At 41.3% G+C, this 19,337-nt stretch overlaps 1 protein-coding gene across 15 annotated transcripts in view; it reads left to right on the top strand.

The window, feature by feature from the left end:
- Positions 1–19,337, top strand: part of Sorbs2 (sorbin and SH3 domain containing 2) — a 200,440-nt gene that overhangs the window by 68,385 nt on the left and 112,718 nt on the right. For 14 of the 15 annotated variants that reach the window (XM_029480969.1, XM_029480970.1, XM_029480976.1 and 11 more), the window contains exon 1: positions 19,168–19,252. The exons of the other annotated variant lie outside the window; for it this stretch is intronic. The gene's annotated coding sequence lies outside the window, so the exon portion shown is untranslated. Of the gene's footprint in view, positions 1–19,167; positions 19,253–19,337 lie in introns of those variants that run through there. 15 annotated transcript variants of the gene reach the window in all.

The following is a 19,337-nucleotide window of genomic DNA, read 5'->3' on the forward strand; positions in this document are numbered from 1 at the left end:
TTTCTTTTTGCTTAGTGATTGTGTTTGTTTACTTAGGGATGCTAGGGGTGGAACTGAGGACCTTGGGCACGCTACCCAACTCACGTGTACTCTGCCACCAACTCACCTCCCAAGCACACACGATGAAATCTCTTGAGTGGGTTGTAAAAACAATGAAAGAGTAACTTCATTCTACCCTTGTCCTAAAAGTGTTTTCATTCTCATAGAGATGCCAGCCAGAAGAAAATTATCCCCGTCATCAGGCATGCCCAGACCCAGCTTCCTGCCCACTTGGGACAGTGCAAAGTTGTCAATTACAGATGGGGCGATATTTATGAAATAACATGGCCAGTTAGAGATCGACTTCAAATAATGTGACTTCTTTCACTGACAAGCCATTTGAATATCTAGTACTAACTTCCTTCTGACCTTAATCCATGTTTGTCATTGCAAACTGTTAGAAAATACAATACACATTGTAACTGCTTGATTCTTCCCTACCAACTTTAGAGGACATGAACAGCTTGACCTATCTTCCACTCAAATAGAACATGGAGATAGTCCAGTCATGTGCTTGCCTTGGCCACCCTTTTCCACAGTGTGGAGTGGGGCATGCATCTCAACAACAAAACTAAAACCAAAGCCAAAACCAAAACTAAAAAGGAAAAGAAAAACATAAAAACAAAAATCCCCCAAAACAAAATAACCAAATAAACAAAAACAAGCAAACAAACAAACAAACAGAATCCACCTCTCGGGCCTTTTTCAACATCATCAGTTTTAAACTTTCTCCCCATTGCTCAATTCTGCAAATGTTATAACCCAAAGCCAAACATTCTCCTCTCTAGCCCTTTTTGATTTTTTTTTTAACTTTAAAACATAACTTCTTTAGTTAAAGAGCTTACTCACACAGTAGCTGGTCTAACAAGACTCCATATTAAGGAAAGACTCAAACACTTTGAACATCTAGTGAATAATTGTGAACATATATAAGGTAAAGAAGAGACCGCCTGTATAGATTTAGGTGACTTCTGAGATGTGTCTGATGTTAGCCAGGCCTGAGCTGCACTGGTCCCCACACTCAGGTGGGACTCAAACATCAAGATCATGTCACAAACTTCTCCCTTGCTAGTGACCGCATCACCTTTCACCTCTAAGAAGTCTCCCTCAGGAAAGAGTCATGAGGTTTTTAATTTAATTTAATTTGGTTCATAATTCCAAAAATGTTTTCTTCATATCATTAATGATCTGATGTACTTTTAAATTGTTGGAAATTTGGAGAATATGCACCAGTATTCACTATGTATATGGTATTATATAACATTTTAATGTTCAGAGTTTACTGAGACATATTTCAGTGGTGATGTTATAAAACTCTGTGGGTTATTTTCAATGTTAAAACATCTTTTGTTCTCGCTACTTGTTCGTGCAACCATTCCATGATACTCTCTGCTTGTTAATGACAGTGCCTGACTACCTATAACTTCTCAGTAGGTAGAATACACTTTTTTTTTTTTTTACCATATAGACACTTAGAGTCAACACTTTGAAGCCCTCCAAAGAGCTTCTAATACAATTTCATGGTTTTTCAATCTTTGCCTCAATGGGATCCAGAATTGAAAATGGGCAGAGACCTCATTTCTTTGGAGTGTCACTACCCCATGCTTCTTGCTATTAGGGTCATCTTGCTTGCTTGCTAGCTACCTGGCTTCCTCTCTCTCTTCTTCTGAAATTGCTTATATAATATACCACTGAGTAATATTCACAAATTCACCTTCATATACACACACCCAGTGTTGAGTTCCTTAATTTTCATATCCCCTTGGGTTAAATCAGAGTTGAGTCCTTGGGTTGCTAATTGACAGAAGACTCAAGAGTCTATACTTCAGCCAGATATTAGCTTTCTAAGATCATTGAAACAAAGTACAATAATCTGGTAACTCTGTTATCTCCCAATTTCCAAGTCTAGAACAATAACATTAAGGAGTTAAGAGGGCTATGTTGCCTCTGAGACTGTTTTAGGGAAAATTCCTTCTTTGCTTCTTCTAAGGCTCTAGTGACTTCTAGCAATTCTTGGCGTCCCAGGACTGTGGTGACAAGATCATAGTCTCTGCCTCTGTGATCACACAAGTCTTCATGACTGTCTCCACATCAACCTCAATGTCTTTCTTGCCCTCATCCCCCTTGATAATAGTCATTGCATTTAGGTGCCCTACTCAGTTAACTTTGCATCTATAAGGATGCTACTTCTAACCAAGGCCACCTTCATGGATACTGAGGGCTATGAATGCTGACTTCAGCATAGTTTCTGGGAAAACACAACTCATCCAACCATAGTGACTGTTAGACATGGAGTCTCACCAAGCAGAAAACAGCTTCAAAATATCTACTGCAAGTTCAAAGCTTCCCAATCTCAACCATCACCTCCCAATCTCAACATTCACTTTCTTCCACACCCAGACAGCTAATCCACTCTGTAGGATCTAGGGAAAAAACTTGGGCATCTGTTCCAAGTTATTTGTAAGCAGAGCTAGAATACAGGAGAGTAGTGGAATAATAGTCCCTCAGTATCACCCAGGTACTTTGGTTCTCAGACAACACTTGAACTCCTAAAGAACATAAAAACATCACCCTACGTCACTTTTTCCTAGGTGCTATGAATCTCCTTGTAATTGGTCCCTTTGTTTTTAATTATTTCTGTCATACTTCAGTGCCATTCCTATTCACACACTGTATCCGAGATAATCCTCTAACAGGATGGAGTTTTCTACATCCTAACATGTTCTTTGATTGCCTTGACTTTGGAGAGCAAGGAAATGCCCTGGAATTTTTTGCTGTCATGAAAACAATTTAGAAGGTCATTGGTCTCCACTGAATTTTTCCATCTTTGCTGATGGTTTATTTTGTATAGGAAAAATTTTACCTCCTCCATTGTAAATCATGGTTTTTACATGTACATGCTTTTAAAGGAAGGTCACCCATCGGGGCACAGTTATAAGTTTGTGGGATTTGTTTGCCAGTAGTATAACCAATACTAGTCTGTGTGCTAGTCTTCCTGAAGCAAAAAATATGGATGGGTGGTTGAGTGGGTGGGTGGGCAGATGCAGAGACAGACAGGTAAGTAGATGATAAATTGATGGTAGACACAGAAAGAGAGAGAAAGAGAGAGGGAGGGAGGGAGGAAGGGAGAGAGAGAGAGAGAGAGAGAGAGAGATGGGTGGATGGATAGATAGATGGGCTTACAGATATTGGTAGGTGACAGACAGACAGTTCTTCCTAGTCTTATTGTAACAGTTTTTAGTATAATGACAAAGAGCATCTCACTGAAAAATGAATACCAAGAGGCTTAATTAGGCATGACACTGAAAGTGTATTTTATAAATATTTTCTAAGTCGATAGGATAGGAAGTGATTAGTGAGGTGGTTGTTTTGCCTTATGCTGTTTTAGAGCCCACTGACATTCCTCATCGGCATTAACCATCTGACATGTTTTCCACTTGGAGGAATAGTCTGTCCTGAGTTCCAATTCTTCCTCTATTTCCAGTGTGCAGGCCGAGAGTCTCTACTGGAGTTGTCAGGATTGACACTGTGTACTCAAGCAAACCCTGAACATTATTGAAAGGGGGATTTTTAAATTAACCATTTGAGTTTTCCAAACTCTAAGCCCTTTTCAGTGTGTGGTCACTTGGCCACAAGAAATCCCTACAAAACAGATAGGACCGTAAGTTGCCTTTGTCATAATAGAAGAAGATTGACCGATTTAGTGGTCTCCATAGGAATGTTCAGTATAAATATATCCACTGATTGTCTTTACATTACCATATCATTGTGTCAGGAAGAATAAAATTGGGTAGAATTTTGAGCTGGGACAGGAAGGAATCTCTTCTCAGATCCATGATAGTTAACATCCCACCATCCCCTCCAAAGGCACAGCTCCAATGACCTAACTTTCTCTCGCTAGTCCCATCTCCATCCTTCCTGTTTACTGAGAGACAAGAAGGCTAGGACTTGCTGCCCAGCTACACAAGCAGTGATGTGTGTAAGTAAAGCCCAGATCTATGCAATCCCATTATCTCTAAGGTAGGGTAAAGTTGAGCTTTTTCAATTTTCTAGTCCTGAGATACCCAGTGTATAGCAACTGCTGCAACCAGGATCCTATGCCAATGGCTGGAGCAGTCACACAAGAGTTCTCTGACATTTTAGACTCAGAAGGACTAGAATGACATTTTAGTCACTTTCTGAAGGTTGTCTTGTTAGTGACAGAAATAACTGAGTTACTGGTATTCTCTAACAACTTTCTGCATGCAAATGCTGCTCTTATTTTTCAAAATAGCAAGTGCTACTGAAGCATATGACTTAATACGTTTTCTCTGACATCCTGATGGCATCGTTGTTAGTCAGATTGCCATCGTTATGACAAAATATCTGATCTAATCAACTTACAAGGATCAGTTTTAGTCTGTGGCCACTTGCCCTGTCAAATGTTCAGTTGCAGCTGAACATCAGGGTATCGAAACATGCAGTGGAGGAAGTCTGTTTACATCACAGGGGCCTAGAAGCAGGGTAAAACAAGTGGGGGGAGCTTTGTGTCCCAGTGTCCTGTCTGAGGCCACCCCATTCCACCCCACCCCCATGACCTCACTTCCTCCTACTTGGCTCATCTTTTCAACCTCTTCTTCCATTTCTCAGTAGTACCATAGGATGCTGACCAACTTTTTATCTGATATGCCCTTGGGAAACATGTAAAGGCCAAACCATTAAGTGTCTATTTGAGTGGATATTTACAAACAGATAAAAGGAAGATGACTTAAGACTTTTAAGTGACAGTGGTGGGTCCGCATCCTCACAGAGAAGTTTCCACTCTGCCAATTCAGGGCTCTATCTAGTGAATGACACCAAAAAAAAGAGCTCTTCTTTAATATAATCTGAATGTGAAGGAAATAAATACTTGAAAAATTGCAGCTCACCATCTGGGTGACAAAATGTGTATTTGGGGATACTTTTTCTTTTGATAAAATTAATGTTGATGTTTTAAAAATTCAAATTATATTCTCAATATTAGCTTGTATATTAGACTTCCAACCCAATGTTTTACTATTTTTCCATAGCATGAAAGTATTCTTTGATAACAAAATTCCATTAGCTACAGAGGAAATTAAATATATAGATTGTAACACCCCCCAGGGTAAAATACTGAAAACTAGATATTTTCTAATGTTAAACATTGAAATTCTTAACATTGAGTATTCTATATTTCTCTGAGTTCCCCCCAAAAAGAAATTATGTAAGTCCTACTGTACATGAAATACCGGTGCCCTGCGCCCGACCATCCCCGCCACCACCACCACCACCACCACCACCACCATCACCATCACCATCACCACCACCACAGTAGATTGTTATCAGTCTAAAACTGAACAGAACCATCTGGAGTGTGAATGGCTCATCAGAATAAGGCAAGGCAAGTGAGAAAGTCCTAAAGCCCTCTCCCAGGAAACTGAAGATCTGCCCACTCCCTGTGCTCACAGACCAGAGACAAGAACTGGGCTCTGAGACCCAGGCTCCCAAAGCGGCAGAACTGTGACCATCATTGGTCAGGATGGAGAGGGCTGGTCTAAACCAACTCAGGGCAGATGAGGGACACCCTGCTCTTTACTTATTGAGGAAATGGAATGTGGGGAAAATTTCAGATGGAAATACCGTGATAGACCACACAACGGAGTGCTGTGTATGAGGGGAGCTTTTCTTAGGGAGAAATGAATAGAAAGGCAAAGAGAAGGCTACACCTACCCAACCCTGTATCACCACACTGGAGCTCAAACTTCGGGTCCTGCTCATGCTAGGTGAGCTCTCTACCAGCAAATAAAGTCCTCAGATTTTTTCCCCCACTTTTTTTTTTTTAGTTCAAGACAGGGCCTCCATAATTTGCCCAGGCTGGCCTTGAGCTCCCTCTTCACCCTGACCAGACTTTGAACTTGAAATTCTTCTGCCTTGGTATAACTATGATTATACACAGATAACACTCGTCCCAGGTTCTCTCTCTTTGTTGACTCTATATACTTAAAGATTTATTTATTCTCTTACACTCTCGCCTCTCTCTTGCCTCATGCCACTTGTTCCCCCTTTTTCCCCTTTCCCTCCCCACCCCCTCCACATGGTCATGGCCGGCCTCCGCTTCTCTACTCTCACCTTCTCTCTGCCTTTCTCTGCCTCTACTACTCTCTTAACTCCCCTCCCCATGCCCTGAATAAACTCTGTTCTATACTATTAAAAAAAAAAGATTTATTTATTTATTTTATGTATGTGAGTGTTCTATCTGCATGTATTCCTGCATGCTGGAAGAGGACATCAGATCCCATCATAGATAGTTTTGAGCCACCATGTGGTTGCTGGGAATTGAACTCAGGACCCCCAGAAGAGCAGCCAGTGCTTTTAACTTCTGAGTCATCTCTCCAACGTAACAGTTTTAAAGTATATGTTCCCTGAACAAAGTTTTATTTGCTCAATACTGGGAAGACATGCTTTACCAGATAAGAAAATAGAAGAAAGGAAAATAAGAAACAGTTTCTATAGCGTTCTCTCTCTCTCTCTCTCTCTCTCTCTATATATATATATATATATATATATATATATATATATATATATATATATCCACACACACCCATGTGTGCACGTAAAGTCCAGAGATTAAGCCAGAGTGCCATTCCCACAAATACTGTTCACCTCCTTTGAGACAGTATTTGTTGTTGGCCTGGATCTCACCAATTAGGTTAGACTGACTGACCAGTATATAAGGCACAGAGCTTTACCTGCCGTCTCCACCTCTCTGGCACTGGGATGATAGCACCTACCATCACTCCTGGTGTTCTTACTTGCTGGGGACCTCACCTCAGTTCTTCATGCTTTCACATCAGGTGCTTTTCAGACCAGGCTATTCCCAGCCCCTTATTTTAAGGGTTTTTGTTTGGTTTGAGGCATGTTTTTGTTTGCTTGTCTTTTGTTAGTTGGTTCTTCAGCTCAGAATGGTCTCAAACTTAATACAATCTTCTCCCATCCCTGAGTGTTAGGAGTCCAGCTTTCAGTCATGGTGTCTGCCCACACTCTATTATCTGTGGTAAATGCTCTACACGTGTCATCTAACCCTCACAGCAACCAGAAGCAAGTTAAGTATTCTGTCTTATTGGTCTTATTTTACATCGGAGGTAGGAAACGTGGGAAGCCTGACTCTGTGTCTTGGGTGACGTCTTCCCCGAGAAAGCACTGGTGAGGTCAGTGACTAACACTGATCAATGCTGGAGAGGGACCTGGTCATCATATGGACTTCAGCCCAGGCCAGGTAGACATACTGCTGGGATTTGTTTCTGGTCTTTCTTTTTCCAAAGCATCAAAGCAGTGTGACTTAATGGACTACTTGATTGACTGGTTAAGACACCTGGGAGGTCTCATAAGAGCCCGGGGAATGCCGCCATCTTAATTTACCTTTTTCCTGAGCTTAGAGTCACCATGAGTGAGTTTAGGATTAGGAAAGGCTCTCTGGTTGAAATAACTTGTGTTATGCTGTGCTTCAGTTTGTAAGGATTTGGTGAATAAAGGAGACATTTGGTCAACCAGATTTAGCCAGGGTGTGGCTCTTTGACCAAAAACTAATCTTCCCAACCCTTGATGTCCGTGGTTGAGACTGTAAGAAATGTTTCTCCGTGCACACATAGATCCGCTGAGGTTTCCGGTGTCGAGCACAATAGTGTATGCTGACCTAGCAGAATATTCTCAAGACATTCCCATCCACAAACACTTTGACCGGGGAGTCAGGTTATTTATTAGTTTGGTTTTCTTTTGACAAGCTAAGCTCCTATCTGAGTGAGAGGTAAAGACAAAGGTAGAAACCAAGGGACACTGAGGTCAGTTCCCCTCAACAAATGCAGACCCCAACCAATGGGAATCACAGCCACCATAAGCGTCTATAAAACCTTGGATCTTTGTAACAGAAGACAGAACCTTGATGCCACCCTCATTCAACCTGCATAGATGCAAAGACAGATTTTTTTTTTAATTATTGAACAGCCCAGTAATCTCTTCAGAAGTTATTTCATCTGAATGTACTAAAGGCCAAATAATTATGTTATGCATGTAAATTGTAAGCATAAGGCCACATTACAAAGACAAGTTAATATCTAAGTCAATCATATTCCCTAGACTTAGTCATTAGGGAAAGTAGCAAGTCTACCCTGAGCATATTCTCAGACAAACATTAGCCAGTAATTCACAATGGTGATCAAGGTGTGTTTTCTGGGATTTAGTTATTTCTTCTGAACCAGCTATTCATCTTGCTTTACATTAAAATGTGGGATAAACATAAATTTTTGATCATAAAATAAGCAAGCCAGGGGGCATTTTGGGAAACCATGTTTGTTGTATTGTCATGAACAAATTACCTCAGTGAACAGTTTGCTTCCTAATGAAGACAGTCTTGTTGAAAGAACTTGTTGGACTTAATCTCTTCAAACATTTCTTTATTCATCATGCAACCCAATGATCTGATAAAAGGTCTAGTTTGGGAATTTGACAACAAAACTGCTAAGATTCCATTAATTTAAAAATAAAAAAGCATTGACCTATCCAAGTAAACCGCTCACTATAAATTCCCTACACAGAAGTACCAAAAACACCAGCAGATTTGCTAAATTGTTCTAATGTTTACTTCTATGTATTTTTACCACTATGAGGAGACATTACCAAAGTCTGTTGACACTGCATTGATTTGGCTAGCCGTCATGGCTATATAAACAAGAGGACATCAGCATAAAAGGTGGTCTTTCCTTGATATTCTACCCACTTTTCAGAAAGGATAAGAACATATTTTGCTGAAGCTACTTTGATCACAACAGTGCTGCCTGAAGTGACTCACTGGGTAACCATGGAAACGGAGTCAAGCAGTGAGAAGGGATGCGCCTGTGTGGACTATTTCCATGCCCTGGCCTCTGTGGAGATAATCTATTAGGGATTCCTAATCTGTCCCCATGCTTTCAGGTTTCCTCTCCCTTCACACTTTTGTGACTCTCTGTAAAAGCCACAGCAAGTTTAAAAGAAGGCAACTGAACACTGAACCCTCAGGACTTGATGTTCTTTCCAGAAATGTGTCTCATATTTAAAGATGCGTGCTCGAATGTCCTAAAAACGGACTCTCCTCCCAGATCCATTTCTCTCCCATCTATTTCTGCAGTCCTGGTCCAGGGCCAGGCTCTCATACTATATTTATGTCACTCTATTTTTTTCCTGTGTCTCTTTTCATAAGGTTTTAATATATTAATACTTACAAAGAGAAGTATTTTAAAAAAACAAGAAAATAAGCATCCATCTCATTATACATTAAAGTTCCATCAAATGTGTATGTATATGTGTGTGTGTGTGTGTGTATGTGTATGTGTGCATGTGTGTGTGTATGTGTATGTGTATGTGTGTGTACGTGCATGTGTGTGTGTGCGTGTGTGCATGTGCGTGTGTGCGTGTGTGTGTGCATGTGTGTATGTGTGTATGTGCATGTGTGTGTGTACGTGTATGTGCACGTATGTGCGTGTGTGTGCATGTGCATGTGTGTGTATTTATGACACCTTAAGTGTGGTTTTCAAAGCTGCACATACTACTCCAATGCAACCCGACAAAGTTCCTATCAAGCAAACTCTATACATTATATATCTATGGAACATGAAGCTTCTAAAAGGGGGCCCATGAAAACGTTGAGCAATCTTAAATTTAAAGTCAAGTTATAATACTCTATTCCTTCAGTAGTAAATATATAAGATACATAGTAACAAAAATCTAAATAAAATATGGCCTCTGCCCCTGAGAAACCATGTACACCATGAAGTAAGGCCAGATGAGGTGATACAAGCCAAGGCTGCCTCATAGTGAAAACACGTTTATTTAATGCATCATGTTGAAATGAAGTCAATCTCTGCCTCCAGGCAAGGAGCTATTACATTGTATGGGAAGGAAGGCATTCAGGACTACTTCACAACGTACTTCTAATAATGTGTATTTTTTTTTTGGATCATTGATTGAAAATATCTTTTTTAATCGGATATTTTCTTTATTTCCATTTCATATGTTTTCCCCTTTCCTAGTTTTCCCTCTGGAAGCCTCCTATCTCATCCCCTCTCCCCCTGCTTCTATGAGGGTACTCCCCCACCCATCCATTCCCGCCACCCTGCCCTGGCATTCTCCTACACCAGGGCATTGAGCCTTCACTTTTAAGAACCATTAGGAAGAATCTCAATGAGGGGAAAACTCACAAGAACCCAAGCCAATCATATCAGTTGGTCAACCAGTCACGTGCTCCTCAACAGGGACTTACTGGAGTTAAGATGACCCAAGGCAATGTTTAGCATATGGTCTGCACTCATATGCTGTTCAGATGCTGATGAAGGTTAAACTCTGATCTTCAAAAGGCAGGAAACATTCTGAAGACCCCAATGTGAAGGAAATAAAGGATAGCATCCTGAAAACTTGCCTGGAACTATAGTCTTGGGAGGGAGGGGAAGATGCAAAAAGGGGGCTAAGGGGAGAGGGAAAAGGCAGCCCAATGATTATTATGATAAAATAGAATGTTACGAACCATAATCCTGAAAGCAACAGCAGCAGTGGGAAGTACTCCATGTTCAGCAGCAATCACTACTAATATTTGTGGTCCATGCCTGTGAGCAAGCACAGAGTTAACAGCTCCATTAGCATCTTCTTAGGGCTTTTACCAGAGCTGTTATTCCAAAGTTAAACATGAAGAAAATAGAGACTTGAGGGATTACCTTGCTAAAGGATGTTCTGCTAGAATCTCCCTCCCCCTTTTGGAGATATTAGGGAGATGCTCTCTCGGAGGACATACATGTATACCTGCCATAGAGTTCCAACTGGAGGTGCTAGAAAACCACTTACAGCTTCTGGGGGCGTGAAGCCTCCCCATCCATTTGGATGAGTGGCTTTATCCATCACCACTGGCAACAATTACAAAGTCGAACACCTGCAGGCCAATGCTCTGTGCTTCTACCTGTGGGATTATCCAGCAGGCGAGCATGGTTCATAACTGTGAACCCACCAAAGGCTGAAGTTTAATGTACACATTGACAGGCGAAATGCTTAAAAATAGATCCAGGTCTTTTTATAGAGCTAGTCAAAGATTCACAGCAATTGCTTGGGGGGAGAAAAAGGCTTGTAGTTAAGATATAAACTGACAACACGTTCTTATATGTGATGATTGCTTGATGTGCTGAGCGTATCGGGATATGCCAGGTGCTGAACTAGAAGCAATGAGAGATAAGTGGTGAGACAGAAAACATCCAAATCTCACAAAAAACACAGAGAAGGCAGACATGGAGGGAATAAGCACCCTATCTTTGCTGGATAAACATGTTCCTGAGAGCAGAGAAATCAAGAGTCATTGATCTATGGGGAAGGAAGTCCTGAAAGGTGTGTAGGAGCTGAGTGAGAACCATGCATGGCAATAATCTCACCAGTCAGGAGGCTGAGACAGGCAAATTAAGAGCTTCAGGGCAGCCTAGGCTACATGACCCTGGAAAGAACATGTAGGGCATAAGAAAAAAAAAAAAAAAGGAAAGATGTATGAAATTTGGGGAAATCAAAGGGTTATACAAATTAATATATGTTTAAATTTGGGGAGTCAAAACAGAGTTCATAATAAACTTTCAAAAAGGTCAAACTGGAGAGAAGTGGAAATAGCTGGTGTTGCAAATGGAGATCCAGTAACTGCAAGTGTGGACCAAGTTGGAGACGTTGGGAAATTTGCTAGACGCTTATTCCTTAGAAAAGAGTCACAAGAATGGAGGTGATTGGCTCAAGGGGGCTAGGATCTAGGAAGAACCCTGCTGGGGTATAGAATAAAGGACAGTAAAGAGCAGCAGTGGAGATGTCAGACTGGACACACCCACTGGAGTTCTTAAAAACAAACCATCCCTCTGACCACTCGCAGGCCTGCCCGAACAATGTTTGGAGAGTTGGCCCCACAAATAGCGCAGCACTCTGGGAAGTAGTCAATCCTGAAGAATAGCTGGCTTCACCCAGGGGCTGTGCAGATGACTACCTAGCTGTTTTTCCTTTTGTCTTGTTAAACCCTGCTTGAGCATACCCCACATTCAGTAAAATATATAAATTTATTCCAGTAAATTTATACAGCTTAAGCTGTAAAGCTATGACACTCTCCTAAGCACTCCTTAGCACTGTCTAAAGAGCCCAGATCTGAGTAATGGAGAGGAGAAGCTATACCAAGTTAAGAACTTGGGACTTTTCTAATGTTTAAGCATCCACTTGCAAGTCGAATACCTGAAAAGCTAACTGCTCACACCCCAGAGCCTTCCCAACTGTCCAGCTGTAATGAATGACATACAGGATGGAGAAGGAATATCTGAGCATATCAGGCGTTAGCAAGCAGATGCTGAAGATGCTGAAAACCATGGCCATTTAAGTTCTAGGTGCCTTATGTGTGGCATATTGAAGAGTGCAATGGGAAGTAGCTGTGGTGTTACTGGGGTCTGTGGATTTATAGTCAGGCAGCTACTCACCTGTTTCCAACCTAGGGCCTGGGCCTTCCGTGAAGCAAAGCGAACATCTTACCCCATGACTATGAGATCTATGTATGTTTCCTTGACTCTACAAAGACAGTTGCGCTAGGAAGACACATGCTGAAAAAGAAATTCTCATATGATGAGCTTCAATATTTACATCATGGATAAGGCATGCTGTATTTCAAGCCCCGTGAGTTCTGTGTGTTGATAACATGGGACGTTATCCTAAGGAAACAGAATTGGGCTAAGGAGAGTGTTTAAAGCTATGGGAGTCTCTGCCTCCTGGTTGAGGGCATTTGCATTAATACCTTGGTTTTGGGTTTGTTTGGTTTTATCTTCTCTTTCTATTTACCCCCTTTAGTGTTTCCTCAGAATCCTCCTCATAGAAAAAGATTACACAGTTCACACGTTCAAGTTCTATCTCATTAAAATTTATCCAGTGAGCAGGGCACAGTGACACACACTGATAATCCCAACACTCAGGAGACTGAATCGGCAAGGATCATGAGTTTCGTCATGGGCTGTTATGCAGAGAGTTAGAAACCAGCCTGGCCCACATTGTTAGACCTTGTCTTGAATGAATGAATGAATGAATGAGTGAAATAATGTGATATTTTTCTTCCTTCCACTCTGATGATATTAACTCAAGTCTCATCATTTCAGCTATTATAATTATACAGAACCTCAGAAAACCAGCTAATTTTCCTGAGGATATTAGGTATTGTTTGAGCAACATGAAATGAATGGTTAAAAAAAACCCACTGTATTCTAGGTAGCAGCCATTCAATATTTACAGCATCATCAGTGCTCCGCTTAAAGGGACAGGAACCAGCTCTGGATAGTTTAATGACGGAGGAAGAGAATCTTTGCGGTTGGTAGGTCCAATCCCACTTTTAGTAAGTTTCCTCAGAATCCTGTCCTAGAACACCCAAGGGTACCTTTCTTTTTATTTCTTAGCACCAGTCAGAAGGCAAAGACAGATTTGTTGTAGAACAACACTATTCGGCAAAACCTGAAGACTTTCCACACTGCTAAGAACACCCACAAAAGGTAACACAGATGCTTCGTGTTAAACGCGTTCCGAATGAGTCGCATGAACCGTCTTCCAAATGATACCACTTTAAAATTCAAGGCCTACATAAATTTAACAGAAATGTGATTTCTCATAGCTAAGTAGGTCTAAAAACTAAGTTTAGGATCCAAAGAATTACAAACAGGTTTTCGTGTGTTTGTTTGAAGTAAAAGGGGAGAAAGCTAGCTTATGTGTTCGTGAAGCCCTGCTCCTTTCTTTCAGATGAGTCAGGAAACTTCATCTGGCACCAGCAACATTGTTACTTTGTGACCAGCGTTCAGAATGGTTTTGTTCTGAACAATTTGTTATTTGCTGTAGAATCTCTCCCAGAATCCACAACTCTTTCATAGATATCAATGGTGTTCATGTGTATATATGACTTGGATGTTCAAAGTATTGTTTGGGCCAGGATCTAAAACAAAACTAAACTAAGCTGAACAACAAAACCACATCTTTTTTTTTCCCCTACATTTTGCTAAAAAGAAAAAAAAGCAGCTTTGTGGGGGTGGGGCAGGGCAGGGAGAATGCACTCTTCTCACATGAAAAGCTTGCTGAAGCTCTTGGAAGTTGAGCAACACAGGCCCTAATTACAAGGGACTGTAATTCTAAGAAGGCCACAGTTGTCTGGCATGGAGCAATTCCTCCAGTGATTTACTTAACCTCTCTGAACAACAGTCTGTTTTCTTTCTGCCATACAGGAAGATCTGGGTATTTTCTTCTACTTTACTGTAAAACATTTTGTTTTGTTGAGGTCATGGCCTAGGGGTGTTGTCTGGTCGTAACAAAGTAAAATGCTTTTTCTCCACTATGTTTGCTTCCCAATCTCTTATGTTTTGCACATCTGGTCAAAATTCTAGTTGAAAATGACCAAAAGGAAAAGGTAAGACTTCCACTGCCTGCTCCAAAAACTTCCCTATCTGGGCTTCAAAACCGGCCCTGCCACTGGCTGTTGTTCTTACAGGAAGTTAAGAGAAAGGCCCATCCCCTCACCATGGTGATCTTATCCTCAGAGGGACAACAAATCAAACATTCCTCTACCACAGCTCCAAAGGAGGAGGAAGAAGAACATGACTTTTGTTTTCCTAGTGATTACCTTCGGGCTCTTCGGGCTCACAGTTGTGCCGTGTCTCATACTGTCTTCTCCACAGTCCTACCAAGTAGGAACCTGTGGATCACTGCAGTGTGAAGCCGGAAGCCAGGAGGCAAACTAGAGTGTCTCTAGTCACGTGGAACCATGTCAGGGCTGTGGTCAGAACCTAAACTTTCATAGCACTGGTTCAATGTGGCTAAGGTCACACTCCTTCTCTTCAGGGAATGGATTAAGACCTAGGTCTTCTCAAGGAATGTATAGTTTGTCTGTCTGTCTGTCTGTCTGTCTGTCTGGATGGATGGATGGATGGATATGATAAGGCAAGGAGAGGAAGAGAGTGTAGTATGACCTGGGACCACGGCAGAGACAGTAATTACATCGGCACCTCTGTTAACTGATCATCTGGTCAGAAGAATGTCTAAGTCAGCCTATGGCAGTTTAAATCAGTGGTTCTCAATATGTGGGTTGCAACTCCCAAAGGGGTCCTGTACCAGATATCCTGCGTATCAGATATTTACATTACAATTCATGTATATGAGTACACTGTAGCTGTCTTCAGACACACCAGAAGAGGGCATCAGATCCCATTACAGATGATTGTGAGCCACCCTGTGGTTGCTGGGAATTGAACTCAGGACCTCAGGAAGAACAGTCAGTAGTACTCTTAACCACTGAGCCATCTCTCCTGCCCCTACATTACAATTCATAACAGTAGCAAAATTACAGTTATAAAATAGCAGTGAACATAAAATTCTACAACATGAGGAAGTGAGTTGCAGGATATTTGAACAAGCTGTGAACCCCAAGATTGGGTTATTTACCTGTTTCTAGTTGTGGTTGGCTCAGCCCTAGTACACACCTCTAATCCAAGAGCTTTCCGTTTACTGTAAACAGGAGGATTAAATAAAGTCAACCATAGGCCAAGAGGTGGAGCAAGCAACCAGTTAACAGGAAGTGAACATAGGAAAAAAAAAAACACAGAATAAGAGGGGGTCAGGAGGATAGGTAAAGAGACACACAGGAAGTAGAAGGGAGGGACCTGGAGGTTAGGGATTTCTGAGATGGCATGGTGAAGAACTTCCTTTGGGGATATCAGCTGAGGAGGAAGCTCAGCTGGGTGCTTTCTCTGCCTCACCCCAGCATCTGCCTCCCAAGCTTCTCTTGATAAAATCAAATGTTTGAGATTTTGTTAAAAATGAACGAACTATATCAAAGGGTCACAGCATTAGGAAAGTCAGAAAAACCACTGCTTTAAAGGAAAATGAAATTCAGTATAAAACTGGGGACGGTTTCCTTATAATGAGGCATAAATATAAATTTAATAAGAGTGCTAGAGTTTTCTAGCCTCCATCTGTGCTCATACATTTCTTGTGGCTAAAAGCTCAGTTACTTTTCGACATTAAAAGCCACAGAGGTGCTAGCAAGAGAAAGCTTTGTTGCCCACCATGTGAATAAAGACGCCGGTAGTACAGGGCTAGTGTACCAGCCTTGTGTGACTTTTCCTAGGTGATATAAACACTTATTCACTCCATACAAAAAGGGCAAGGATAAGTCAAAAAAAGTGTTCTAGTGAAGTCCTTCTGGGTTGCTGGTGAGGTTACTGGGGGTCATTTCAGGAACGTGAGTGACTTTTAAGGAACTGAAGCACCAAAAAGTCTCATCCTAGACAAAATTGATCTCTTATATAATCTCAAAGAGAGGAGGGGAACCTCAGGAAGGCTTTTGATGATTCGTGAAGTCCTCCGAGCCTACTAAACCACTCTAGACCTCTGTGGTGGAAGAGGCCTAATCTCATGAGCCTTTCGCTCAGGTCACCACAGTGGCTCCGTTTCCGGGAGGGGGACGGTTATGTCTGACCCAGAGCAAGCAGGCAGCTGGACGGTTGGCAGGGCCTCCTTCATGCTTTTAGCTCTGCCTTTTTTTAAAAAAAAAAAAACAAAAACAAAAACAAAACAAAACAACAACAACAACAAAAACCCTCCCTTTCCCTTTTGGTCCTTTTGGGTCCCACTTGAGACCCAAACAAAGTCTACATTTGACATTCTACCCAGATAAAAAGGACAAAAATAGGCAAGCAGAACCTTTCCTTTAAAGAATGTAGTCTCTTGAAAAAGGCCCGCGTGATGTCCTCCGACCTCTCAGGTCCACTGGCTAAAATGTGGTCAATAGAACCTGAGAACTGTAACCGGAGCCTGGTAAAGCCATGAATCTAGCTAAGATCCCTATAAATAAGAGGTAAGAAGGGAAGGCTTAGGAATCTGAGGATGTTACCTCCCCTGCTGCATAACCTAACTATAATTGATAAGAGACTTTATGTGCAGTACTACTAGGGCTTTGTTTCCAAACGTCGATTAGGAACGTGGTTGGGCCGTTTCAACAATTGAAGGAAGATGTCTCACCTTGTCAAGCGCTACTCATTTACAGCTAAACCTAACACCTTCTGCTAAGCTAGTCATAGCCAAATTCAGCTTGTCACCGAGATATCAAGACAAACATTCTTGGAGCATGGGGCTTTAGCCCTCTGCCTTGGTTTGGTTTATTTACGACAAAAAAAAGTAGGTTGAGGGATGGAGTTGCAGAAATTGATCCGTATAACTGTTACTCTAGATGTCACGAAACTGATAACCAAATGCTGCAGAGAAAGGGGAAAATTGTTGAAATCGCCTTAGTACAGAATGCCCTAGCCTGGTGACATTGAATAATTCATTGTAGTGTACACTACAGGCTGATTTGAGACTCGGTAAAAACAAGCAAGACTGCTTATTCCATTCTTCCTGGCTTATTCTTGACTTAATTCAGAACTGCAGCTCCTACCTGCTGCTTCCATGGACTAGATAACACTCCAGCCTGCCCACTGGTTTGTGATGTTAACATTACTGCATATTACATAATGCATTACTCCATTGTCTTGATCCGACAGACAATAGGCAAGGTGAATTTCTGAAAACCAGGTTCTTCTTAAGTGTCTCCGGGTAAACTTGCTGCTTCATAGAATCTGGCAGCCACATCTGCAGAGAGTTGGGCTCATTGGCAGGGCCAAGTCTGTCATCCAGATGCCTTCGGTTTGTAGCAGGGTTTACACATTGTCAGTCAGTTTTGAGCCAAACTGAGAGGGGATGAGAGCTCACCACGGGCCTTATGAGATTATAAAAAAGGGAGTGTGTCAAAACTCTTGCAAATGTTTGACTTTTATTGTGCAAATGAAGAAGAAAAGTCCACAGAGGACAGGTAGAGAGTGACCTGAAGGCACCCACCTAATTAAGCACCACACTCTGGACGCTGAGCCCATGGAAAAGAACACTTTCTGGTCTTGACTCTCAGAATAGCATAGTAATCCTAGCTGCAGTAAACAGAGCCCTGAACACACACTCAAAACTGCCCAAATTTAGTGACATTGTATGTATATATATATACATGTGTATATATATATACACGTATATATACACACATATATACATATATAACATGTTATATATACGTATATATGACAAATTTATAATTATTAAATAAAGTAGTAATCAGCAATGAAAAGAACTAATGATGTAGCAAACAGTTCTCAGTTTTCCCTTGGATTTCTCAAACTTTTCCTATATTGGTTAATATAATGCTATTTATCTTAACACGTGAAGCCATCATTTGAAGTTATGTATGATCAATCCTCATACTTGGTTACTATGGCATTGCGTTCAGGGAAAACAGCAGCTTCTGTCTTTTTTTTTTTTTTTAATTGGCCTGTTCTTTTTTTTTATTATTATTAGATATTTTCTTTATATACATTTCAAATTTCAAATGTTATCCTGAAAGTTCACTATACCCCTCCCCTCCGCCCGCCCTGCTCCCCTACCCACCCACTCCCACTTCTTGGCCCTGGCATTCCCCTGTACTGGGGCATATAAAGTTTGCAATACCAAAGGGCCTCTCTTCCCAGTGGTGGCTGACTAGGCCATCTTCTGCTACATATGCAGCTAGAGACACAAACTCTGGGGGTATTATTTGGTTTTATGCCAGGGATCTTTCTGTTGAGTACATCATCTCATCCCATCTTCCCTCTGATCCTCACCTGCTTATGACTCTGGAAACTGATGAAGAATATATGGTGGCTCTCTCTATGTCTGCCAGCTAGGAAGCAACTGCCACCTCATTCACTGTACTATCCTGACTATGAGCAAAGCCAGATGACGTCTCTCATAAGTATACACACAGCAAGCAGTGGACTGAGCTCTGGTCTTTTCCCTTTCACGTTTCCTCTCTATTCCTAGTTTAACTCACTTGACCTGCTTGTATTTCTTAGTTTGTGTCACATCCTCTCCATTGACCTAAAGCTACACATATCTATAAGCACTTATTTTATGTGGCGAGGTACCCATCTTCTCATACCTATGTGTAATACTGTTATATTAAGAAATTAGTAAACAAATGGATAATTTCATAAAACTAATCATATATGTTGAATGCAGGACAACGATTGGAGAACAAAACACCGGACACATTCTTGGCTCTCTGTATCTTCAAAACAGTCTGTATCTTAATATCTTACTGGAAGTAAGTGGTTTTTTTTTTCCTTTTGGCATGTTGACAACGGAGCAGTTATGCCCTATAATCAAAGGAAAACATGAACTGGCCATCG

The sequence above is a fragment of the Mus caroli genome, chromosome 8, assembly GCF_900094665.2.
Source record: "Mus caroli chromosome 8, CAROLI_EIJ_v1.1, whole genome shotgun sequence".
Lineage (NCBI taxonomy): Eukaryota > Metazoa > Chordata > Mammalia > Rodentia > Muridae > Mus > Mus caroli.